Source organism: Mustelus asterias, chromosome 17, assembly GCF_964213995.1.
Source record: "Mustelus asterias chromosome 17, sMusAst1.hap1.1, whole genome shotgun sequence".
Taxonomy (NCBI): domain Eukaryota; kingdom Metazoa; phylum Chordata; class Chondrichthyes; order Carcharhiniformes; family Triakidae; genus Mustelus; species Mustelus asterias.
The window spans coordinates 4,296,309-4,322,491 of record NC_135817.1 but is presented as its reverse complement, the minus strand read 5'-3'; positions in this window follow the sequence as shown (position 1 = coordinate 4,322,491).

Sequence of the window (26,183 nt, the reverse complement as noted above, 5' to 3'; positions counted from 1 at the left end):
TGGACGACTCACCTTCATCAACCCACATCTCGATGGCCGTCCCCTCTACTGCTAAAGTGACATGTGGCAATGGAGAAGGTGCTTTTGCTGGCTGTTTTGTAAGGAATTGGCCACCAATTTATAAAGTCAATGTGAAGTATTTAAAAATCTGATAATTCTGCTCCATGCACTGAATTTTTCATTTGAATTTATAGATGTATTTAACTATTGCTGCTTAAACAGTTATTACAAACATACAAAATGGGAAGAGAAACAGGCCGTTCGGCTCCCCGATCCTGCTGTTCAATAAGATTATGGTTGATTTGTTTGTGTTTCGAATTCTACATCCCCATCTACCCCCCAATAACCCGGTGGCACAGTGGTTAGCATTGCTGCCTCACAGTGCCAGGGACTGGGGTTTGATTCCTGGCTTGGGGCACTGTCTGTGCTGAGTCTACACATTCTCCCCATGTCTGCGTGGGTTTCCTCCCATAGTCTGAAAGACGTGCTGGTTAGGTGAATTGGTCATGCTAAATTCTCCTTCAGTGTACCCGAACAGGTGTGGCGACTCGAGGAATTTCACAGTAACTTCATTGCAGTGTTAATGTAAGACGACTTGTGACTAATAAATAAACTTTACTTTAACCTGTCATTCCCTTGCCAAACAAGAATCTATCTACCTCCACCTTAAAATATTTTAATGAAATATGCCTCCACCACCTTTTGAGGCGGAGAGTTCCAAAGTCACACAACCCTCTGTGAGAAAAATAATTCCTCTCATCTCTGTTCTAAGAGGTCGTTGGCTAATTTTAAAACAGCGCCTCAAGTTCTGGACTCCCCATAAGAGGAAAGATCCTTTCCATGTCCACCTTGTCAAGACTGTTCAGGATCTTATGTACTTCAATCAATCACTCCTCGCCCTTCTAAACTCCAGTGGCAATAAATCCAGTCTGTCCAACCTTTCCTCATAAGACAAACCAATCATTCCAGGTATCAACCTGGCAAACCTCCTCACCTTCAATGCTATTATTCTTCCCTCAGGTAAGGAGATCAAAATTGCACACAGTACAACAAAGAACAAAGAACAATACAGCACAGGAACAGGCCCTTCGGCCCTCCAAGCCCGCGCCGCTCCCCGGTCCAGGATTGAATCCTGAATCCAGGATCCCCGCCCAATTTTCCAGCCTATCTACATACCAATATCCTATCCACCGAGCTGTCCCTCACAGCTACGATGCTTTGTTCATTACAACCTATTAACTCACCCCCACCCCCCTATTCCAGACCATGTGATCCCCAGGGAGAGGCGAAAACCCAGAGTGAAAAACCCCAGGGCCAATATGGGGAAAAAAACAAAATCTGGGAAATTCCTCTCCGACCCCCTGAGGCGATCGAAACGAGTCCAGGAGATCACAATGGCCCTGATCGGAAAATGCTTCCCAACCCTAGTCATTTCCACTTCCATGAACACCATATGAATTCCCTGCCCCCGAGACAGGTTCCCAACTATCCGCAGTCTCGCTCTGTACTGGCACCAGCAAGATGATCATAGAATGAAGCCTTGAAACGAGAAACAAGGAACAATTAGCCCGCGCCGCTCCCTGGTCCAAACTAGACCACTCTTTTGTATCCCTCCATTCCCACTCCGGTCATATAGCTGTCTAGATAAGTCTTAAACGTTCCCAGTGTGTCCGCCTCCACCACCTTGCCCGGCAACACATTCCAGGCCCCCACGACCCTCTGTGTGAAATATGTCCTTCTGATATCTGTGTTAAACCTCCCCCCCTTCAAAGAACAAAGAACAAAGAACAGTACAGCACAGGAAACAGGCCTTCGGCCCTCCAAGCCTGTGCCGCTCCTTGGTCCAACTAGACCAATCGTTTGTATCCCTCCATTCCCAGGCTGCTCATGTGACTATCCAGGTAAGTCTTAAACGATGTCAGCGTGCCTGCCTCCACCACCCTACTTGGCAGCGCATTCCAGGCCCCCACCACCCTCTGTGTAAAAAACGTCCCTCTGATGTCTGAGTTATACTTCGCCCCTCTCAGCTTGAGCCCGTGACCCCTCGTGATCGTCACCTCCGACCTGGGAAAAAGCTTCCCACTGTTCACCCTACCTATACCCTTCATAATCTTGTATACCTCTATTAGATCTCCCCTCATTCTCCGTCTTTCCAAGGAGAACAACCCCACTCTACCCAATCTCTCCTCATAGCTAAGACCCTCCATACCAGGCAACATCCTGGTAAACCTTCTCTGCACTCTCTCCAATGCCTCCACGTCCTTCTGGTAGTGCGGCGACCAGAACTGGACGCAGTACTCCAAATGCGGCCTAACCAGCGTTCTATACAGCTGCATCATCAGACTCCAGCTTTTATACTCTATACCCCGTCCTATAAAGGCAAGCATACCATATGCCTTCTTCACCACCTTCTCCACCTGTGTTGCCACCTTCAAGGATTTGTGGACTTGCACACCTAGGTCCCTCTGTGTTTCTATACTCCTGATGACTCTGCCATTTATTGCATAACTCCTCCCTACATTATTTCTTCCAAAATGCATCACTTCGCATTTATCCGGATTAAATTCCATCTGCCACCTCTCCGCCCAATTTTCCAGCCTATCTATATCCTGCTGTATTGCCCGACAATGCTCTTCGCTATCCGCAATTCCAGCCATCTTTGTGTCATCCGCAAACTTGCTGATTACACCAGTTACACCTTCTTCCAAATCATTTATATATATCACAAATAGCAGAGGTCCCAGTACAGAGCCCTGCGGAACACCACTGGTCACAGACCTCCAGCCGGAAAAAGACCCTTCGACCACTACCCTCTGTCTCCTATGGCCAAGCCAGTTCTCCACCCATCGAGCCACTTCTCCTTGTATCCCATGAGCCTTAACCTTCTTAACCAACCTGCCATGTGGGACTTTGTCAAATGCCTTACTGAAATCCATATAGACGACATCCACGGCCCTTCCTTCATCAACCGTTTTTGTCACTTCCTCAAAAAACTCCACCAAATTTGTAAGGCACGACCTCCCTCTTACAAAACCATGCTGTCTGTCACTAATGAGATTGTTCCGTTCTAAATGCACATACATCCTGTCTCTAAGAATCCTCTCCAACAACTTCCCTACCACGGACGTCAAGCTCACCGGCCTATAATTTCCTGGGTTATCCCTGCTACCCTTCTTAAACAACGGGACCACATTCGCTATCCTCCAATCCTCAGGGACCTCACCCGTGTCCAAAGAAGCGACAAAGATTTCCGTCAGAGGCCCAGCAATTTCCTCTCTCGTCTCCCTGAGCAGTCGAGGATAGATGCCATCAGGCCCTGGGGCTTTGTCAGTTTTAATGTTCCCTAAAAAACCTAACACTTCCTCTCTCGTAATGGAGATTTTCTCTAACGGGTCAACACCTCCCTCCGAGACACTCCCGGTTAACACGCCCCTCTCCTTCGTGAATACCGATGCAAAGTATTCATTTAGGATCTCCCCTATTCCCTTGGATTCTAAGCATAATTCCCCTCCTTTGTCCCTGAGAGGTCCGATTTTCTCCCTGACAACTCTTTTGTTCCTAACGTATGAATAGAATGCCTTAGGATTCTCCTTAATCCTGCCTGCCAAGAACATCTCGTGCCCTCTTTTTGCCCTTCTAACTCCCCGTTTGAGATCTTTCCTACTCTCTCTGTATTCCTCCAGAGCTCCATCTGTTTTCAGTTGCCTGGACTTAACGTACGCCTCCCTTTTCATTTTAATCAGATCCTCAATTTCCCTGGTTATCCACGGCTCTCGAATCCTACCTTTCCTATCTTTCCTTTTTACAGGCACATGCCTATCCTGCAGCCTTATCAATAGTTCCTTAAAAGACTCCCACATGCCAGACGCGGACTTACCCTCGAACATCCTCTCCCAATCAACATCCACCAATTCCTGCCTAATCCGGCTATAGTCAGCCTTCCCCCAATTTAGCACCCTGCCCGTAGGACAGCACTCATCCTTGTCCATTACTATCCTAAAGTTAACAGAGTTGTGGTCACTATTTGCCACATGTTCCCCTACCGAAACTTTGACGACCTGACCGGGCTCATTTCCCAGAACTAGGTCCAGTATAGCCCCCTCTCTAGTCGGGCTATCTACATACTGTTCCAAAGAACCTTCCAGTACGCATTTTACAAATTCCTCCCCGTCCGGTCCCCCAGCTCTAAGCACTTTCCAGTCTGTGCCAGGGAAATTAAAGTCCCCCACTACAACAACCCTATGTTTTCTGCACCTATCCAGAATCTCCTGACATATCCTTTCCTCCACTTCCCGTGGGCTGTTGGGTGGTCTGTAGTACACCCCCAGCATAGTGACTGCACCCTTCCTGTTTCTGAGTTCCACCCACAGCGACTCAGTACATGACCCCTCTAAGTTGTCTACCCTCTGCACCGCGGTAATATGCTCCTTAACTAATATCGCTACTCCCCCACCTTTTTTAGCCCCTCCTCTGTCTCGCCTAAAACACTGATACCCCGGAATATTCAGCTGCCAGTCCTGTCCTTCTTTTAACCAAGTTTCCGTCACCGCAACCACATCCAAATTCCGCACAAGCATTAAGGCCCTAAGTTCGTCTGTTTTACCCGTTACACTCCTCGCATTGAAGCAGATGCACTCCAGACCTCCAGGCCCAGTCAGGTCCTCCTCCTCCAGAGTGCTCCTCTTCTTAGCTAGCCTTGCCCTGGCCCCCAGCTCGACCCCAGCCTCAGTATTTACTGACCTCCTGTTTTGTTCCCCACCCCCCTGCCACACTAGTTTAAATCCTGCCGAAACACTCGAGCAAAACTCCCAGCCAGGATATTTGCTCCCTTCCAGTTAAGGTGTAACCCATCCTTTCTGTACAGTTGCCATCCTGACTTGAAGATTTCCCAGTTATCTATGAATTTAAAACCCTCCCTCTTGCACCAGTCCTTTAGCCACGCGTTCAACTGTAGAATCTCCCTGTTCCGAGCCTCACTTGCACTAGGCACCGGGAGCAGTCCAGAGATTGCTACACTGGAGGTCTTACTTTTTAGCCTAGCACCCAACTCCCTGAATTTCTCTCGTATGACCCCCCTGCTCTTCCTACCTACATCATTTCCCCCAATGTGTACAATCACATCCGTTTGACTACCTTCCTTTTTAAATATGCTTCCTACCCTCTCGGAGACATCCAGTACCCCGGCACCAGGGAGGCAGACTACCATCCTGGATTCTCGTTCAGTCCCACAGAAGCGCCTGTCCGTGCCTCTAACTATTGCGTCCCCCACAACTATCGCTCTCCTAAACCCCTTCTTTCCCTTCCGGACCCCTGAGCCTGTCCCCGTGGAGGCGATCTGGTCCTCGTGGCTTACCCCTGGAGGGTCATCCCCCTCCACAGAATCCAAAACAATATACCTATTGTGGAGGGGGACAACCACAGGGGATCCCTCCACAGACTGCTCACTCCCTTCCCTTCTCCCATCTGTTGCCCATCCCTTTCTCTTATGGGAGACTGCCACTGGGGTGCTTTCTGGCACATCACCCTTCTGACTATTACCCCTCCTAACCGTGACCCACGTGTCTTCCTTCCGAGACCCTGGTGTCACTACCTGACTATAACTTTTATCTATGACTCTCTCATTTTCCCTAACTAAACTGAGTTCATCGAGCCTCAGCTCCAGCTCCCTTACACGATCCTTCAGGAGATGCAGTTCCACACATCTGGCACAGATATGGACTTCCGGGAGGCAAGTTGTCTCCAGGAACTCCCACATCCCACACCGAATGCAGTATACTGGCCTCCCACTCATACCAGCCATGTCCTTTTTAGTTTTGGGGATAAAACAAAAAGGGGGTGTAACCGAAGAAAAACAAACAAACAACCTTCCTCGCCGAAGCCCTGTGAGCCAAAGCCCTTTTAGCTCTCACTCTGTCCCCTGCTCACTCCACTGCCCGCTAACGACGCTGCCCGCTCAAAGGTGTGGCCTACTTTTAAACCCTCCAAAATCTTCCCAGGCTGCTGCTGGGCCTATTTCCTGTTTAGAAAAAAAAAACCTCCGATTTTTTTCACTAATTGAACTGAAAAATAATTAAATAAATTAATTACTCTACTGCAGCCCGAGCAGCACTCCCACAGTGAGACACCAACTGTCACACTCTACTGCAGCCCGAGCAGCACTCCCTCACTGAGACACCAACTGTCACACTCGAGATGTGGGTGGCCTCACCACAACCCTGTATAATTGAAGCACAACATCCATACTTTTATGTTCAATTCCTCTCATAATACAGGATAGTATTCCGGTAGCCTTCTTGATTAAGTGCTGAACGGCATACTAGCTTTTTGTGACTCATGCACTAGAACACCTAGATCCCTCTGCATCTCGGAATTCTGCAACTGTTCTCCCTTTAAGTGAATAGCTTCGCATTTTCCCACATTACACTACTGTGGGAAATTGGCTAATTCTCCATGAATTCTTCAGCAGGCTGGAAGTGAAGCTCAGTTGGTCTTGGCATGGAGGGTGGGTTTGAGAGCCAGATTTTGAGGTAGGATCCACTTCCGATTTGATTTGATTTATTATTGTCACATGCATTAGCATACAGTGAAAAGTATTGTTTCTTGCGCGCTATACAGACAAAGCCTACTGTTCATAGAGAAGGAAAGGAGAGAGTGCAGAATGTAGTGTTACAGTCATAGCTAGGGTGTAGAAAAAGATCAACTTAATTCAAGGTAGGTCCATTCAAAAGTCTGATGGCAGCAGGGAAGAAGCTGTTCCTGAGTCGGTTGGTATGTGACCTCAGACTTTTGTATCTTTTTCCCAACGGAAGAAGGTAGAAAAGAGAATGTCTGGGGTACGTGGGGTCCTTAATTATGCTGACTGCTTTTCCGAGGCAGCGGGGAGTGTAGACTGAGTCAATGGATGGGAGGCTGGTTTGCGTGATGGGAGGGTTCACATCACACTGGTTAGCGTGATGTAAACCCCACTTCTGTGGAGTTTACATGTTTCAATGAAGTTACCGGTCCAGATGACAGAGGCTGTTTACCCCTCCCAGACCCTTACCTAGATCCACATGAGAATGTGCCACTAGACATAGGAGCTGAGTTTGGTTATGAGTTGTAGAGAATAATGTGAGTTGGTAAATCAGCTGCCTATTTCATACCCAATTCAGTTTATCTTTCCATTTAAGCTTTTTGAACAAGAAGATTGGATGGGGTGATGGATTCGCCATCTCCTATTTGGCACCACATGTGCTTCCCTCCTCACCCCAAGACAAATTTCTTCTGGGTAACGTACAAGCAGATAGAATTCACGCGAGGTTGACGTTGTCAAGAGGAGATTATTGGGCAGAATGTGATCCATTCAAAAGGTACTCAATGGCTAGATGAATTTTGCCGATATGTCAGTTTTGGCTACATTTCTGTTCTTTTGTTTTAGCAGTTCTATCGGGAAAGAGATACAAAAGTCTGAGGTCACGTACCAACCGACTCAAGAACAGCTTCCTCCCTGCTGCCGTCAGACTTTTGAATGGACCTACCTTGCATTAAGTTGATCTTTCTCTACACCCTAGCTGTGACTGTAACACTACATTCTGCACTCTCTCCTTTTCTTCTCTATGAACGGTATGCTTTGTCTGTATAGCAAGAAACAATACTTTTCACTGTATACTAATACATGTGACAATAATAAATCAAATCAAATCAGAAGTGGATCCTACCTCAAAATCTGGCTCTCAAACTACCAGTCTGGAGGAGCCATATTTGACCCCCACCCACAACAAGGGATAACATGGAGCACAACAGGTCTCCCAATGTGGGTGGCACGGTGGCACAGTGGTTAGCGCTGCTGCCTCACAGCACCAGGGACCCGGGTTCGATTCCCGGCTTGAGTCACAGTCTGTGTGGAGTTTGCATGTTCTCCCTGTGTCTGCGTGGGTTTTCTCACACAGTTTGAAAGACGTGCTGGTTAGGTGCATTGAGCTGAACAGGTGCTGGAGTGTGGTGCCAAGGGGAATTTCACAGTAACTTCGTTGTGGTGTTAATGTAAGCTTTACTTGTGACTAATAAATAAAAACTTTAAACAAGAAGGATTCCCTGCTTTTAATCTGAAGAAAAGGAAACTGAATCTAACCCCACAGTTAAACCTGACAATACCTCTGTAGGCCTCTGAGGGACTGCTTGAGAAACTGGCTTATGTTACCTTAAAATAACAAAGGAGGACTTGCAGGAACAATGCCACACTCTGCCCTATAGCCAGATCAGGAAGCTGGCCATTTCCTCAAAGGCTACCAAAGACAATGCAGTTCGAAACTTTTAAGCCATTGGCTACTTTCAAACTGCAGGAGGGAATTTCTGCACCATCGTCCAAGTTGCCAATAGGTACTGCATGCAGGAGATCACCAACAATCTCAGGAGCAATAGGAAAATTAATCCATTTTGGGAATCAGGGGCCTATGCAGTCTACGCTCATGGGCCACAACCAAATACAATATGGGGAGAACACATCTGTAGCCCAGTGAAAACACTGGACTCAGCACAAGGCAGCAAAAACTGCAGACAGTAATTGTAACAGCATATTCTAGCAGTTAAAAACATTCTGTCAGATGGAAGTGAGATCGAGTTTGTATTTTAATGGATCAACAGTTATGCAGAAAGTCCGGCATTCTTAGTCCAGCTCTATTTAAGGGCGGCACGGTGGCACAGTGGTCAGCACTGCTGCCTCACAGCGCCAGGGTCCCAAGTCCGGCCTTGGGTCACTGTCTGTGTGGAGTTGGCACATTCTCCCCGTGTCTGCGTGGGTTTCCTCCGGGTGCTCCAGTTTCCTCTCATGGTCCAAAGGTGTGCGGGTAAGGTTATTTGCCATGCTAAATTGCCCCTTATTGTCATGGGGATTAGCATTGTAAATGAGGGTTGCACGAATAGAGCCAGGATTGTGGTCGGTACAGACTTGATGGGCCGAATGGCCTCCTTCTGTATTGTAGGGATTCTATTCTATTTAGTCTAATTCCTAGGCCAGTCAGGTCAATCCTTAAGCCAAATCTGAAGGACAATCAATGACCCTCATGACGCACCGTATGCTCCCTCTCTGAACCAACTGCAACCAAGATAGAGAAAACTTTAAAATTGTTCCCGAGTAGACCCTCGGGCTTCCTGGGAGTTTCGATTCACTGACTTCCTTTCGGAAACCCGGCTAGCTCAAATGTATCTGATGCATTGGAATGTCAGTGAATCTTTGTTATTATTTGGTTACAAGATGTGGGTAATATGGTCAAAGCCGGCATTCATTGCCCATCCCTGGCTCTCCTCAAACAGCAGTGAGCAGCTTCTCCTTGCACCAACTATGCTTCCATAATCCCTCTCCATATCGCCTGGGCCTGTTGCTCTACGTTTCTCTAAGCAGATTCTTTTCTTCAGCTTTACAGGACTGTGAGAGCTCAAACAGACCACATCAGCATCAAATACTGAGGGAGGGGGGAGCGATCTTACCAAAATAATTCTAAGTGCCCAATGAGCGTGAAAATGGGAGAGAATCGCACCCATTTTATGGGTGAGCTCCCAGGCACAAGCATATGGCATTTAGGAAAAAAAAGAGGCAAAATGTGATTCTCGCCAGTAGGGGGAGTAGGCAGAGCCTATTTAATCTTGGAAGCCGGCTGTTGAGTTTAAGGGACTCTATTGCGCATGTGCCCTGATCTCTCGGTGCACTGTGTACAAGTGTTTAAGTTTACTTATTAGTGCCACAAGTAGGCTTACATTCACACTGCAGTGAAGTTACTGTGAAAATCCCCTAGTCGCCGCACTCCGGCGCCTGTTTGGGTTCACTAAGGGAGAATTTAGAATGTCCAGTGCATCTAACCACCTTTCAGACTGTGGGAGGAAACCAACCCACACAGTTAGAGAGAGAACTGTGTGCAAACTCCACACAGACAGTGATCCAAGCCGGGAATCGAACCTGGGCCCCTCACGCTGACACAGTGCACTGAGAGATCAGGCACTGCCCCCATTCCCCCGGAAATCACACCTCCCCCCCCCCACCGATCGCCTCCCCCAGACATCACACCCCCAGATGACCCCGCGGATATTGCCCCCCCCGCCCCCTCCGATCGCTGGCCCCGATTGCTGTTCCCTCGATCTTTGACCCTACCACTGCCCCCCTCCCTCAGCCGATCACTGGCCCCAATCCCTCCCACCGGCCAATCGCTCCCATAACTTAATTGTGGGTTTGGTGGTGGAGTGCTTTTATTACTGGGCTAGTAAGCCAAATACAGTGAGTTCAAACCATGGCATTTGAATAATTTAAACAGAAAATAAAAGGTTGACCATGAAGTCATCAGAATGTCCTAATAAGCAAATTCATAGAAACCCTACAGTGCAGAAGGAGGCCATTCGGCCCATCGAGTCTGCACCGACCACAATCCCACCCAGGCCCTACCCGCTAATCCTTTTTTTTACCCGCTAATCCCTCTAACCTACGCATCCCAGTACTCTAAGGGGCAATTTTTCTTAACCTGGCCAATCAACCTAACGCGCACATCTTTGGACTGTGGGAGGAAACTGGAGCACCCGGAGAAAACCCACACAGACACGAGGAGAATGTGCAAACTCCACACAGATAGTGACCCGAGCCGGGAATCGAACCCAGGACCCTGGAGCTGTGAAGCAGCAGTGCTAACCACTGTGCTACTGTGCCGCCCTATTGCTTGACTCATGTCCTTCAGGGAAGGAAATCTGCCCTCCATCCCTGTCTAATCTATATGGGACTCTAGTCCCAGGTCAATGAAGTGGCTTGGGGAGCCACTTAGTTATTAAAACCACTACAATGGGTAACAAGAAGAGATGGCAGTGGTTCAGGAAGCCATCCCACCATCGTATTAAACCCATAAGTGCTGGCTGGCCATGCCAACCAATATCCCATAAAATGACATTATTGTAAATTCAAGTATCTTAACTAATAGCAATACTGGACATAGAGGAGGTAATTTTAACTTTAGGAGCAGTTGTAAAGCAAGTGATATCAAAATCCCAGCCGGTTTATTGATCAGGCTCATTATTCCATTAAAGGTCGGGTGTATATAACAGGAAACTAAATCACCCTTCCTTACAATTACTCCCAGAGAACAGGAGGTGCTTCTTTAGACTTGGGAAGGTCCTTTCTGTTGCAAGCAGCATCAAATAGATTTCTTTAACGATTGTATTCTGTACATTTTCAAGAATGTCGCTTTTCCTGATGCTCAGAAAGCTGTGAGCGGCCCCTAGTGATCTGTTTTGGTAGTGCTCCAAACTAGCCAACACTAAACTGCGGAAAAGACCAGTTTCAGGCTTACCAGGTTGACTCCGGGGATGGCGGGACTGATGTTTGAGGATTGACTAGGTTCGGATTGTTTTCGCTGGAGTTCAGACGAATGATGGGGGACCTTATAGAGACTTATAAAATTCTAACAGGACTAGACAGGGGAGATGCAGGGAGGATGTTCCCGATGGTGGGGGGAGTCCAGAACCAGGGGTCACAGTCTGAGGATTCAGGGTAGACCATTTAGGACGGAGGTGAGGAGACATTTCTTCACCCAAAGAGTGGTGAGTCTGTGGAATCCATTACCACAGGAAGTAGTTGGTGCCAAAACATTGAATGTATTGAAGAGGCGGCTGGATATAGCACTTGGGAGCGAATGGGATCAAAGGTTATGGGGAAAAAGCAGGATTAGGCTATTGAGTTGGACGATCAGCCATGATCGTAATGAATGGCGGAGCAGGTTCGAAGGGCCAAATGGCCTCCTCCTGTTCCTATCTTCTATGTTTCTATGTTTCCTGTCCCTCCCCTCCCACAGCTCACCTACTGCTGTAACCCTCATCCATGCTCTTGTTACCTCAAGACTTGACAATTCCTAGATTCCCCTGCCCATCTCCCAGCTTCCACCCACTGTAAACTTCACTTCATCCAAAACTCTGCCTGTCAACCCTGAACTGTTTCCCAGAACCCCTATCCTCACTATCCATGGGTGGCACAGTGGCTGGCACTGCTGCCTCACAGCACCAGGGACCCGGGTTCGATTCCCGGCTCGGGTCACTGTCTGTGTAGAGTTTGCACGTTCTCCCCGTGTCTGCGTGGGTTTTCTCCCACAGTCCAAAGATGTGCGGGTTAGGTGATTGGCCAAGCTAAATTGCTCCTTAGTGTCAGGGGGACTAGCAGGGTAAATGTATGCATTTGTAGGGCTAGGACCTGGGTGGGATTGTGGTCAGTGCAGACTCGATGGGCCGAATGGCTTCCTTCTGCACTGTAGGATTCTAGGATTCACTGTCATTGCACAATGGCAGTGATAGAAAGCCTGGTGGATATAATTCTAGATTTGCTGCTTTCACCCTGATTTAAACCTGAACCTTTCTCCACACAGACAGTGACCCAAGCCAGGGAACAAAACCTCGCACTGTCAGGTTTTAGGATCTTGACATACTGAGCAGTGAAAGCGGTTAGAAAGTATTCTGTATATTAACAGATTAACAATATTATTATTCATGATATTAACACTGAGCCTTGGCCCCTGCCACTTGAGCATTTAATCTGGGTTGTGAATAATTTAAAAAAACATTTGCCTGAAGCAGTGGTGTGGTATTGTCGCTGGACGAGTAAAAGTTAAAGTTTATTTATTAGTGTCATAAGTAGGTTTACATTCACACTGTAATGAAGTCACTGTGTTGCCACTGTGTCCCCTAGTTGCCACATTCCGGTGCCTGTTCGGGTAACACTGAGGGAGAATTCAGCATGGCCAATGCACCTAACCAGCACATCTTTCAGACTGTGGGAGGAAACCGGAGCACCCGGAGGAAACCCACACAGACAAATGTGAGGTTATCCACTTTGGAAGCAAAAACAGGAAGGCAGATTATAGAATCATGGAATCCTACAGTACAGAAGGAGACCATTTGGCCCATTGAGTCTGCATCGACCACAATCCCACCCAGGCCCTATCCCCATAACCCCATGTATTTACCCTAGCTAGTCCCCCTGACATTAAGGGGCAATTTAGCATGGCCAATCCACCTAACCCGCACATCTTTGGACTGTGGGAGGAAACCGGAGCACCCAGAGGAAACCCACACTGACAGATGGAGGCTGTGCAAACTCCACACAGACAGTGACCCAAGCCAGGGAACAAAACCTAGCACTGTCAGGCAGCAGTGCTAACCACTGTGCAACCAGACCACCCCAGTAATCCAGCGACCCAGAGCAATGTCAATGTGGCTGACTCTTAAATGTCTTCAGGGATTGGCAATACATGCTGGCACAGCCAGCATGCCCACATCCCATGAGCAAATTTTAAAAAGGATGCCCAAGTACTATTTTGAAGAAAATCAGTAGCATTCTCGCCCGTGTCCAGGCCAATATTTGTCCTTTAACCAAAAATTAAATTATCAGAGCAATATTTCATTGCTGTTTGTGGGACTTTGCTGTGTTTGTCATTTTTCTATGATAGTTACTTAACTTCAAAGGTACTTCATTGATGTGCCCTGAGGTTGCGAAAAGTGCAAGTTCTTTATTTTCTTGGATTGGAAAGGTGGGCTTGTTTCATCAGCTATAAGGAGACCTGAATGTTCTTAATCTGACTGCCATTATCCCAGCCGTGCTAACCTCTAACCTCTAGGTATGTGATGTCTATAACAGGGCTGAATTTCCCCATCTCCTGCTGTAACCGGAGCAGAAACCTTGGAGAAATGGCCTAAATGCATGCTCTCAGTTTCCACTGGGACCTTGCACCATAATTACATGTGATGACCATTCATCTTATACTCCAGTTAGTAGCAGGTTTTAGTGACAATGCTTTTAAAGGGCCTCTGCCTCAATGATGTATTGTGTATTGTGATGATGCTGTAATGTAATTGTGTCATGTTTCTTGTGAAGGGTATGTTTCGAAGTCAGCTCTGTTAATAGGGTGCCGATTTGTCTGCAACCAGGCAGCTCACATGTTGAGAATGCAGGAGAATAATTGTGATAATGGGGTGCTTGTTTTAATCTGAGCTAATATATTTTTGTTCATTTTTGGTTTTTCCCCTCAGGTTTCAGAGTAGGGTTTGATTAGGTTGATTGACAGAGGCGGAGTCATGTGAAAGGGTGACTCTCAGCTTGAAGAAAAAAGTATGCTAGTTTCTGCCTGGGTGTGCAAGGAGCAAGAGGTCTCTCTCTCTCTTTCTCTGGAGGCTGCTGTTTGAATGTCAGAAGACAGGTGTCTCTCTATATCTCTCTCCAGGGGTGCTCAAAGGCTTGAGACTGGCAGCCCACATACCAGCATGTAAGTTGTTTGCTAACTGATTTTTGAAAAGGAGTTTAAGTCAATGAGGAATATTGCTTAAATTGGAACAAAATAGAGATAAGTTAGCAGTTAAGAATTGTATCTTGCCATGTTTAAGTATTTCAATTGATAAAAGTTAAGCAAATTCATTCATTATATTTAAACTGTATTGTTAACTAAAATCTATTTTGATAAAAATCTTCCTTCTGTGTAAATAGAATCATACCTGGAGTGAAATACCTGATCCTCATTCTAATGCCAGAGTAAAAAAGTATTTGGGGTCTAGTCTAACTTCATAACATGCCTTGAAGTTTCTGATCTCGTTACCAACTGTATATCTTTGTTTTATTTGGGGACATAGTTATGTGCAAGTGTGGTGACAATGCATTTCAGGGTGTTGTATGTCAGTTAATCTTAATTTACACAGAGGTTTGTCAAACAAGCTTTACCTGTAAATATATATCATTATTTGATATTGCTTTGTGTTTCATCCATAAAATTCCACAAACTGATTACTAAACATGTCAAGTTTATTAAATTATGAGTCTGGTCACATGATTTTGCCAGTGAGATTTTATTTCAAGGCAGTTGTGTTCCTGTGTTTATTAGGAAATAAACATTACAACAGTGAATATACTTCAAAAGTAATTCACTGGTTGTAAAGCACTTCCAGACAACCAGTGATCCTGAAAAGCTCTGCATAATCTTTCTTGTTTTGTTTGCCCTCGTCATAGGTGCTGCTATATCTGTAGTCTCCCACAGACAGTACAGTACAGAACAGTGGGCAACACGGTGGCACAGCGGTTAGCACTGCTGCTTCTCAGCGCCAGGGACCCAGGTTCGATTCCCGGCTTGGGTCACTGTCTGTGTGGAGTCTGCACTGTCTGCGTGGGTTTCCTCCGGGTGCTCCGGTTTCCTCCCACAGTCCGAAAGACGTGCTGGTTAGGTGCATTGGCCATACTCAATTCTTCCTCAGTGTACCCGAACAGGTGCCGGAGAGTGGCGACTAGGGGATTTTCACAGTAGCTTCATTGCAGTGTTGGTGTAAGCCTACTTGTGACACTAATGAATAAACTGAACTACAAAGTCCTTAAAAACAATTAAACAGCATAAGCAACACACTGGCACTAAATGCTGCAAAACGTTTACAGTTGATAATTTCATTTGACCCAGGTAGACTATTTTGCTCTAACGAAGGGACATCCAGGCTCGAAACGTTGGCTCTGTTCTCTCTCCACAGATGCTGTCAGAGCTGCTGAGATTTTCCAGCATGTGGTGAACCATCGTTGGTTCACCACTGGGGGTTGTTATTATGTTACTGTTGGGCTAGGGTGTTATTACTGTGGGGGTTGTACTATGTTGTTGGGTTAGGGTGTTTACCTGTTATAAGAGTTATCATGGCACATTCCAGTGGGGTCCCGCCTCCGGTGGCAGGGTATAAGACCCCCTGCTCCGGCAGGACCCCTTCAGTCTGAACTGGTGTATTCGTGTTAGTAGTTTCATTGTTACTGTATTAAAGCCTTCAATACTAAAGCCTTGATTCCAGGTGCTCATTGACGCGCATCAATTTAATACAGTAAACAGAGAGTATGGAACAGATCCTAAAACCGGATCGTCTGACACTGGACCCACGTGCGGTCGGTGCAGCTAACACATTCGACCATTGGTGGAAGTGCTTCGAGGACTACCTGGCAGCCTCGGTAGCTATCACTACGGACAGTGATAGACTCCAGGTCCTCCACGCGAGGGTAAGCGACACGATTTACCTAGCCATTCGTGCAGCTCCCACTTACCAGGGTGCCGTCGAGCTCCTAAAGAATAGGTACATTACGCCACCCAACGAGATACATGCTCGTTACCTCCTCGCTACACGACGTCGGCAGTCGGGCGAAACCATAGAGGATTACGCCAATGAGCTCCTGCAGCTTGCCAGGGGTTGCGACTGTAAGGACGTCTCCGCCGAGCAGTACATGTACGACCTCGCCCGAGACGCGTTCGTAGCAGGGGTAGGGTCCTCGTACATCAGGCTTAAATTACTAGAAAAGGGGAAACTCAACTTGACCCAGGCAATGGGGATGGCCGTGAGGCTGGAGGCGGCGTCGAAGAGCTTGGCGCTGTACCCGGAGGACCACGTGCAGTCAACGTGGTTGGAGCAAGCTCTGCTCCCTCCTCGCCCCGCGAACCCGCGCTCCCAGATCGATTCGACGACGGCGGCAGCTCCAGGTGGCCAGCGATGCTATTTTTGCGGTGGGGCCAAGCATCCACTGCAACAGTGTCCGGCAAGAACGGCAATCTGCAGCCAGTGCGGTAAAAAAGGCCACTACGGCAAAGTCTGCAGGTCCAAACCTAAAAACGGCAGTGCAGCTTGTAACCCTCCAGAACGGAGACCATCTCTTTCGGCGCCGCAGTACCCACGAGGTCCGACCACGTGCGATCTCAGGACGGCGCCATCGTGGCAAACAGAGGAGGAGGAAGACCACCAGGAGTCGCTGCGCTTGGCGCCCTCGCCCACGTGCGATTCATGGGGGCGGCCATCATGGTCCACGACGACTAGGAGCGACCAGCAGGGGTCCTCAGCATCCACATCGGCAGCATGCAGTGACGCCCAGGGGCCAACGGTGGCGTCGATCTCTCTGGATCAGACCAGGCATTACAGACTGGAACATTCCATGATGGAGGTAAAGGTTAGTGGCAGAACTGTGAATTGTCTGTTTGACAGTGGGAGCACCGAAAGTTTCATACACCCTGAAACTGCTAAAAGGTGTGGACTCCGGGTTCTCCCTGCCAAACAGACAATTTCCATGGCATCACAGTCCCGGTCTGTACCGATCCAAGGACGATGTATGGTAACTCTTGAGGTACAGGGCACAGTTTACGAGCAATACAGGCTCCTTGTGCTACCTCACCTTTGCGCGCCAATTCTCCTCGGACTAAACTTTATGGTCCACATGAAGAGTGTGATCCTACAGTACGGTGGGCCACTCCCTTCACTGGCAGTAGGGAACCAGCCGCAGCCTCCAAATTGCCCAAAGCGCCCCGCGTGCAATCTATCCACCCTGAAGATCACGACACCATCCCTTTTTAAAAATCTGGTACCTGGCTGCAAGCCCATCGCTACTAAAAGTAGGCGTTACAGCGCTGAGGACCGGATCTTTATTAGATCTGAGGTTCAGCGGCTCCTCAAGGAAGGGATCATACAGGCCAGTGCTAGTCCGTGGAGAGCGCAGGTCGTGGTAGTCAAAAGCGGAAACAAACCTCGGATGGTCATCGACTATAGTCAGACCATTAATAGATACACGCAGCTGGATGCGTATCCTCTCCCGCGCATTTCTGATATGGTCAATCAGATTGCGCAGTACCGAGTGTTTTCTACCATAGACCTTAAGTCAGCCTACCATCAACTCCCCATCCGCCCAGAGGACCGACAATATACGGCCTTTGAGGCGGATGGTCGTCTATACCAATTCCTCAGGGTTCCATTTGGTGTCACCAATGGGGTCTCGGTCTTCCAGCGTGCTATGGACCGAATGGTGGACCAGAACGGGTTGCGGGCTACCTTCCCGTACCTGGATAACGTCACCATCTGCGGCCATGACCAGCAGGACCACGACACGAATCTCCAACATTTTCTGCGCACTGCATCTCGCCTGAATCTGACCTATAACAGGGAGAAGTGCGTATTCCGTACGCGTAAGTTAGCCATCCTCGGATACGTGGTGGAAAACGGGGTCATTGGCCCTGATCCAGACCGTATGCGCCCACTCACTGAACTTCCCTTGCCCGCTAGCACGAAAGCACTGAGGAGATGCCTCGGGTTCTTTTCGTATTATGCACAGTGGGTCCCCAACTACGCGGACAAAGCTCGTCCGCTCATTAAGTCCACGACCTTCCCACTTACGCCGGAGGCCCAATTGGCCTTCAAGGTTTTGAAAAGCGACATCTCGAAAGCCACGATGCACGCGGTGGATGAATCCATCCCTTTCCAGGTGGAGAGTGATGCATCTGACTTCGCCCTAGCCGCCACACTAAACCAGGCAGGCCCGTCGCGTTTTTTTTCCCACACCCTTCAAGGCCCAGAGATTCGGCACTCAGCGGTGGAAAAGGAGGCTCAGGCCATTGTGGAGGCAGTCAGACACTGGCGCCATTACCTGGCAGGTAAGCGGTTCACCCTGATCACGGATCAACGATCCGTGGCGTTTATGTTCAGTAACACGCAGAGGGGCAAGATCAAGAACGATAAGATCTTGCGGTGGAGAATTGAGCTCTCCACCTATAATTACGATATTATGTATCGTCCAGGGAAGCTCAATGAGCCCTCGGATGCCCTCTCGTGCGGAACATGCGCCATCATGCAGGAGGACCGCTTGAAGGCTCTCCACAATGATCTGTGTCATCCTGGAGTCACCAGACTCTACCACTTCATCAAAGCCCGCAACCTGCCCTACTCGGTGGAGGATGTCAGGTCAGTTACTAGAAGCTGTCGGATTTGCGCAGAATGCAAACCACACTTTTATCGACCAGACCGGGCACATTTGGTCAAGGCCACTCGCCCTTTTGAGAGGCTGAGTGTGGATTTTAAGGGCCCCCTTCCCTCAACGGACCGGAATGTCTATTTTCTCAATATAATAGACGAATATTCCCGGTTTCCGTTTGTTTTCCCCTGTGCGGACACGTCAACTGCCACCGTCATCAAGGTTTTCAGTGAACTTTTTACCCTGTTCGGGTACCCCTGCTACATTCATAGCGACAGGGGCTCGTCGTTCATGAGCAACGACTTGAGGCAATTCCTGCTCTCATTCGGGATTGCCTCTAGTAGAACCACGAGCTACAACCCTAGGGGTAACGGACAGGTGGAAAGGGAGAATGCTACAGTCTGGAAGGCTGTCCTACTGGCACTGAAATCCAGGGGCCTTCCAGTCTCCCGTTGGCAGGAGGTCCTTCCAAATGCGCTCCATGCTATCCGCTCCCTCCTGTGTACGGCAACCAATGCTACTCCCCACGAGAGGATGTTCTCATTCCCTCGGAAGTCGTCCTCGGGGACCTCATTGCCAGCCTGGTTGACGTACCCAGGACCCGTCCTTCTGCGGCGCCATGTGAGGGCTCGCAAGTCCGACCCCTTGGTCGAACCGGTCCAACTCCTCCACGCCAACCCTCAGTATGCCTATGTGGCATATCCTGACGGGCGAGAGGACACTGTCTCCATTAGAGACCTGGCGCCCGCAGGGGACGTAGCAACCCCTGTCGCTCCTATTCCCCCAGTCACAAATCCACTACTCCTCATTACTTCCCCAGACGTGGCGCGGTCAGCACCGGGACCAGTGCATAACACTTTTACTCCCATGTACAGCTTGCCTGAGACTCGGAGATCGGCGCCACCATCATCATCACCACCACCACTACCACCAAACGTTCCAGGATCCCCTGCACCATCGCCTCACCAGGGCCGGCCGGCCCGGGAGTCCTTGAGGGGACAGCCAGATGTTACTTTGAGAGAGCCACCACAAGCACCTGCTCCGTTTTCGCAACCGGTGTTGAAGAGATCGGCACCTGCTCCGGTTTCGCAACCGGTGTTGAGGAGATCGCAGCGTCGGTGCGGTCCTCCAGACCGTCTGGACTTGTGAATCCTGTTATTTTTTTTTTGTTATTGTCTGTTTTCATCCACCCCGCCACCTTTTGTTCCTAAAGGAGGGGTGAATGTGGTGAACCATCGTTGGTTCACCACTGGGGGTTGTTATTATGTTACTGTTGGGCTAGGGTGTTATTACTGTGGGGGTTGTACTATGTTGTTGGGTTAGGGTGTTTACCTGTTATAAGAGTTATCATGGCACATTCCAGTGGGGTCCCGCCTCCGGTGGCAGGGTATAAGACCCCCTGCTCCGGCAGGACCCCTTCAGTCTGAACTGGTGTATTCGTGTTAGTAGTTTCATTGTTACTGTATTAAAGCCTTCAATACTAAAGCCTTGATTCCAGGTGCTCATTGACGCGCATCACAGCATTTTCTGTTTTTGTTTCAGACTCCAACCTCTGCAGTCATTTAACTTCTACTTAAGATTATTTTGTAAGTAGGTTGCCCCACCTAGTGGAATAACTGAGGAATACTTTCAATGATGTTCAAATAAAAACCCGCTCTTTTAGGTGTAATGGCCAGAATTCTCCAACTTCACCCGCGGCTGGGATTCTCCAGACCCGCTGCAGTCAATGGAGTTTTGGTTGAGCGCCAAGTTCTCCGTTCTTGCTGACAGCGATGGCGGAGCGGATGGTCGGAGATCGGACCAATGCCTCTCAGGGTGCCTGGCGTGGCTTTGTGGCTGATGGGTTTGATGTACATTTACTGTTGTTAGGAATGTTGACAGTCAACTTAAAGATGGGTTGGCGGTCGTGGAGAAACTGGGTTCTCGTGTCTATTGGTTTAGGCACGAATCAGCCTCCAGAAGTTCAACAATCTGGCAGGTAGGGGGCAGCATTTTTCATGCCCCTGCCAGGTGTGCTTTCAGCAGTAGGGGGATGTATGTAAATAGGGTGATTCCCACCTCACCGCCTTCCTGTCCACCTCTGAACTCACCCCCGGAATACAGAGGATGGGCTAGTGATGAAATAGGCGGCCTGCCCACCATATTTAAATAGATAATCTCGGGTCAACTGGGCTTGTCCCCAAGTCAATTGACCCCGATAATACATGGCCACTCCATACAACAGTGTTGGCTTCCTCCTGTGGCCTAGTGGTATTGGTCACTGAGCTGATCAACTAAAACCTAAGGCAATGCTCTGTGGTTCCAAATTCAAATCATGATGGTAAATAGTTAAGTTTGAATTCTGGAACAAGCCTCCAATAAAACAGTTGATGTGAGCAGTCAGATAGGGGTGGGGAAGCCAATTGCAAAAGAAAAATCAAAAGGAAGAATGGGAGAGGTGCTTACTATCTCTAGGTGCTGCTCTTTGCGGATAGGGATGCAATCCCCTTAAGATAGAGTCCCACACCCCCTTCATTCCCACCCACCTTAAACCTAACACCCTCACCCCCTAACCTGGCCAAACCCTCCCTGCCCCAGACCCCAGACATACCTGTCTCCGAGATCCATGGGGTTCCTTCCTTGCAGTCCCCGATTAGCCCCAGTTGGCCAGCAGCTCCTGAGCATTGGGGTTTCCGCCCCAGTGAAGGGCTGAAGTCCCACGCTGCCCCTGTTTAGCCCACCAGCAGCAGCACGTTGCCACCGCAGGGTGAGCTGGAGTGGGCCAACCCTTGTGTTCACGCGATGGAAAGAAACATGGAGTCTCTAACACCACTAGCCACAGGCCACAACCTGCATGGAGAAGTGTATGTTACCACGGCAACTCGTTGGGTGGGTGGGTGGGGTGGATTTGTTTGGCTCAGTTTAGCTGTGGTGGTTCAGATTGGTGTCGGTAGCACAGGGTGTGGGGACTGCCTCCTTATCCTGTCAGTGTTGAGGTTGGGGTGCTGTGGTTCAGGCCTGCCTTTGGGCAAAGGCAGAGAAAGGCAGGAAAAGGGAAAGATCAAAAGGAAAGATCTGTTTTCAGGTAGAAGGCAGGAGAGATTAAATAACCAGGCCATGTTTGGAGTACTGCCTACAATTCTGGTCGCCCTGCTATAGGAAGGATGTTATTAAAGATTTACAAGGATGTTACTGGGATTCAAAGGTTTGAATTATAAGGAGAGGCTAGATAGACTGGGACTTTTTTCCCTGGAGCATAGGAGGATGAGGAGTGACCTTATAGAGGTTTATATAATCATGAGTGGTATAGGTGGGCAGCACGGTGGCACAGTGGTTAGCACTGCTGCTTCACAGCACCAGAGACCCGGGTTCAATTCCCAGCTTGGGTCACTGTCTATGTGGAGTTTGCACGTTCTCCCCGTGTCTGTGTGGGTTTCCTCTGGGTGCTCCGGTTTCCTCCCACAGTCCAAAGATGGTTAGGTTGATTGGCCATTGTAAATTGTCCTTTAATATCAGGGGACTAGCAGGATAAATAAGTGGAGTTCTGGGAATAGGGCCTGAGTAGGATTGTGGTTGGTACAGACTCGGTGGGCTGAATGGCCTCCTTCTGCACTGCAGGGATTCTATCATTCTATCATATTGCTTTCCCCTAAGCTTACTTTGGAACAGGATAAGAAACAGTGGACAAAGAGGCCAGGGTAGGAATGGGATGAAGAACTAAAAGGTTTTTGGGTCCTGCTCACGGACCAAATAGAGATGTTCAGCAAAATATTCACTCAATCTGTGTCTAGTCTCCCAAATATAGAGAAGACCACATCTTGAAAGGCAGTGTTCCTTCCTGAATCTGCATTTGATGTCCCCAAGGAAGATCGTGCTGAACATATGTGATTGATGCAGAGGAGGTGTTGAGTAGGTTGGCTGTTCCTAAAGTTGATGAGTCACCAAGACTGGATGAAGTGTATCCAAGGTTCCTGAGGGAAGTGAGGGTGGAAATCATGGAGGCAATGGCTATAATTTTTCAATCTGTCTTAAACACGGGGGAGGTACCAGAGGACTGGAGAATTGTTCAAAAAAGGATAAACCTAGTAGCCACAGGCCAGTCAGTTTAACATTGGGGAATGAGGAGTCAATATAAAATAAAGTGCACAATTCTAAAGGCAGAGGGACCTGGGCGTTAATGCACACAGATCAATGCAGGTAGCAGAGCAGGTTGAGAAAGCAGTTAATAAAACATAAAGCAAACTGTATCCTCACTTTTATTCATAGGGGCATAGAGTACAAAAACAAGGAAATTATGATAGCCCTGTAGATTAAACTATCTCAGCCTCAACTAGAGAATTGAGTCCAATTCTGAGCACCACGCTTTAGGAAGGATGAGCAAGCATTAGAGAGCCATGGGGGGGGCGGTCTTATCAAAAAAATTCGAAGTGCAGATCAAGCGTGAAAACGGGAGAGAATCGCACTGTTTTCTTTGGCGTTAAAAACCGTATCTTCACTTAGAGGAAAAATGAAGCAAGATCTTTTCCCGCCAGCAGGGGGAGGAGGCATGGCTTAAGCTCGCCTGAAAGCCGGCAGTTTGCTTGCAGAGGGCGCCATTGCATGTGTGCAGATCTCTCTGTTCTGTGCTGCTGCACAGAATAGAGGGATTTGTCAGGCACCTTACCCCAACTCCCACTGGCCTCCGCAGCCTATTCACACCCCCCCCATTATTATTGTCCTGCACGGCCAAACTCTCCCCCTGGCCGATCATTCCCCCCCCCCCCCCCACCCCGCCACCCCTGCACAGACTGGCCAACTGCTGGTTGCAGATTATGCAGTGATCCCCCAGCCACAATCCCAGTTGCAAAATTTGCAGCATCCCCCCGCTTGCCTTACGCCCAACCCCCTCAGTCTCCGCGCCCTTGCTACTGCTGAGTGCCCGGTGGCACTGTCTGGGTGCCAGGCTGCCACTGCCTAAGAAACACCCTGCGACCCCCGACCTCCCGGGTGGGCCTCAATGGCCTCCGGTCCTATCGGCGAGGCCATCGTGACAGGTCCCTGTGGATGGGGAACATACATGATCCTCACCTCCCAATGCTAGTAAGATTGCGCGAGGTGAGGAATCAGGTGCTAACCCGATTTCCTGGCTCTCTCGCAAGTTTACCGGTTCACCCCGCCCATTGACCGGCAGGGCGGGAACTTCACATGAAGGTGAGTTCATAGTGGGAATTGAAAATAAAGCCGATGACATTTTCTTGTTCAGGGTGAGAACAAGAAATGACACCAACCGACTCACCTGCATTAATCTACTATTTCTTAGACCATAAGACCATAAGACATAGGAGCAGAATTAGGCCACTCGGCCCATCGAGTCTGCTCCACCATTCAATCATGGCTGATTTTTTTCTCATCCCCATTCTCCTGCCTTCTCCCCATAACCCCTGATCCCCTTATTAATCAAGAACCTATCTATCTCTGTCTTAAAGACACTCAATGACCTGGCCTCCACAGCCTTCTGCGGCAAAGAGTTCCATAGATTCACCACTCTCTGGCTGAAGAAATTCCTCCTCATCTCTGTTTTAAAGCTTCGTCCCTTTGGCCTGAGGTTGTGCCCTCTGCTTCTAGTTTTTCCTACTAGCGGAAACATCCTCTCCACGTCCACTCTATCCAGGCCTCACAGTATCCTCTAAGTTTTAATAAGATCCCCCCTCGCCCTTCTAAACTCCACACAAGTGCACTGACCAGAAATATTACACTCTGCATCGAGTGATTATTATTTTCTCATTTAAAGTTGAAGCACACTTACAAATGTCCAACCTGGAGGATATAATAGGAGAATAAAGCACTGCGGATGCTGGAATTCTGAAATGTAAACAGGAAATGATGGAAAAACTCAGCAGACCGGGCAGTGTCTGTGGACAGAGAGAGGTTTCAGTTCCACAGTCAGCGCTAGTTCTGATGAAACATCACTGACTTCTGTTTCTCTCGGCACAGATGCTGCCAGGCAAGCTGAACATTTCCAACACTTCCTGTTTCTATTGGAGCAAAAATAACCCCTTTTACCAGCCCTCCAACAACCAATCAAACTCTCATTCAATAATAGTCAATAATCTCTCCCTCAATGGCAACAAAATGAAGGAGATTGTCATCAGGAAGCGTAGTGAAGAACATGCCCCTGTCTACATCAACGGGGATGAAGTAGAAAGGGTCAAAAGCTTCAGGTTTTTACGTGTCCAGATCACCAACAATCTGTCCTGGTCCCCCCCATGCTGACACTATAGTTAAGAAAGCCCACCAACGCCTCTACGTTCTCAGAAGACTAAAGAAATTTGGCATGTCAGCTACGACCTTCACCAACCATAGAAAGCATTCTTTCTGGTTGTATCACAGCTTGGTATGGCTCCTGCTCTGCCCAAGATTGCAAGAAACTACCAAAGGTCGTGAATGTAGCCCAATCCATCTCGCAAACCAGCTTCCCATCCATTGACTCTGTCTACACCTCCCACTGCCTCGGCAAAGCAGCCAGCATAATTAAGGACCCCACGCACCCCGGGCATTCTCTCTTCCACCTTCTTCCACCGGGAAAAAGATACAAAAGGCTGAGGACACGGACCAACCGACTCAAGAACAGCTTCTTCCCTGCTGCTGTCAGACTTTTGAATGGACTTACCTTGCATTAAGTTGATCTTTCTCTGCACCCTAGCTATGACTGTAACACTGCATTCTGCACTCTCTCATTTCCTTCTCTATGAACGGTATGCTTTGTCTGTATAGCACGCAAGAAACAATACACTGTATGTTAATACATGCGACAACAATAAAACAAATCAAATCAAATTCAAATCAAATCTCATTCCTTTACAGGAAGGAATCCAGCAGCAGCAGCTGAGATCTGGCTTGGCACACTAAACATGAATTTCAATTAACAAGAGTTACAGTATGAAGAAAACATACACAGAAATGCCAAAGGAATACGTTAGTTATTTAAAAGTGATCATTAAAAAGTGTCAAGCGACAGAGTGAGCTAATAAAAGCATGTTTTCCCTTTCACTTAAGAGGCAGAGCTGGAGAGAGATGGCCTAGGCCTCAGGTTCTGGTCACCAGGGTAGGAGAAGGGGACCAGGACCAAGCTGAGGAGTTGTGTTTAATTAACGCTAACTTGGGGGGGGGATTGGGATTTCCTCCTTACCCAGCCTGGACTGTGGACAGGTTTTTGGGGTGGGAGGAGCAGGAGGGAGTGTGTGTGTGCGTGTATCTGGCTTACTCCCAGTATCAGGATTCTCTATTTCTCTAAGTCACACACACTCAGTCACACACACACACACACACACACACACTCAATCTCACACACACACACTCAGTCTCACACACACTCAGTCACACACACTCAGTCTCACACACACACACACACACACTCAATCTCACATACACACACTCAGTCACACACACACTCAGTCACACACACACACTCAGTCTCACACACACACTCAGT